Here is a 1,537-nt window from a genome sequence, read left to right on the forward strand (position 1 = left end):
CACCACCACCACCACCACCACCACCACACACACAAGCACACCAGTCTTCACCCTCGATCTGCCACAAGCTCTCTCTATTTATTCCACATTTAGACGACTACGTCGTGCAAGTGAGCAACTGCGTGGCGCACGATGGAGCTTACCAGAGGATGATCTTGATCGATGAAGACGGGTGAGTGTCAACATAGACTGTCGACATCATTGCAAGAGCCAACGTGTAATTCCGACCAAATCTCTAGATTGTTAATCGTCTGTCCGTCCGTTGCTATATTGTCACGTTCGCTGATTACCAGTCATTTGTTATTCTGTACTCTACTATAGTTTATAGCCTATTCACAGATAAGCGGTAATCGCTTAGTAGCTATTAAACGGTGCTATGGACCATTTACAGATTACCATGGATCACCTAACAGCTAATATGCGATGTAGACCAATTATTGGTTACCATTAATCACCCAATAGCTATACTTGCGAGCTTACAACATGGCGTCATATGCCGCGAATGATTTCTTACTCTATTTCTTGCACAGATGTACAGCTAGCGCTCGTAGACTAGCCCAGGACGTACAACACAAGTACTACCTGGTAAGTTTGAATGCATACTGATTATTACATCGATAGAAACAGCCATGTGTCTCAGCCGCCAGGATGAGGACTAGTAACATTGATATAACCCCCAAATTATATCACTTATTGTGATGTGTAAAAGACAAGTCAACTTATATCACTTATTGTGATGTGTAAAAGATAAGTCAACTTATATCGCTTATTATGTTGTGTAAAAGATAAGTAAACTTATATCGCTTTCTGTGTTGTGTAAAAGATAACTCAACTTATATCGCTTATTGTGTTGTGTAAAAGATAAGTAAACTTATATAGCTTATTGTGTTGTGTAGGGGATAAGTAAACTTGTATCGCTTATTGTGTTGTGTAAAAGATAAGTAAACTTATATTGCTTATTGTGTTGTGTAAAAGATAAGTAAACTTATATCGCTTATTGTGTTGTGTAAAAGATAAGTAAACTTATATCGCTTTCTGTGTTGTGTAAAAGATAACTCAACTTATATCGCTTATTGTGTTGTGTAAAAGATAAGTCAACTTATATTGCTTATTGTGTTGTGTAAAAGATAAGTAAACTTATATCGCTTATTATGTTGTATAGGGGATAAGTCAATTAGAGACGCTGAAGGACAACAACAGAAAGATACTCTACGCGCCTTTCACGGGCTTCCAGTTTCCCGACCGGCAGAACGTTTACTTTCAATGTGATGTCAACGTTTGTTACCAGCAATGCTACGTGAGTATGCGTTACGATCACTTTCACTACACGCTCATGACCCAACACCATGCTGTTTCTCCGTTACCCTACGTCTGTTTCTTGCTCTAAGCCAATCTCTATTATTTTCTCTCTTTCTCTCTCATTCGCTCACCTCATTCTACCCCTCTCTCACTCTGTTTCACTCGCACGCACGCACGCACGCACGCACACACACACACACACACACACACACACACACACACACACACACACACACAC

At 40.0% G+C, this 1,537-nt stretch overlaps 1 long non-coding RNA gene across 1 annotated transcript; it reads left to right on the top strand.

Moving 5' to 3' along the window:
• Positions 1–92: 92 nt before the first annotated feature.
• LOC106820389 lies at positions 93–1,291 on the top strand. The gene is made up of 3 exons (XR_001395617.1): positions 93–172; positions 531–585; positions 1,163–1,291. It is a non-coding gene; the product is annotated as an uncharacterized LOC106820389 (long non-coding RNA).
• The last annotated feature ends 246 nt before the right edge of the window (positions 1,292–1,537 follow it).

Source organism: Priapulus caudatus, unplaced genomic scaffold (genome assembly GCF_000485595.1).
Source record: "Priapulus caudatus unplaced genomic scaffold, Priapulus_caudatus-5.0.1 Scaffold12560, whole genome shotgun sequence".
Taxonomy (NCBI): Eukaryota; Metazoa; Priapulida; class Priapulimorpha; order Priapulimorphida; family Priapulidae; genus Priapulus; species Priapulus caudatus.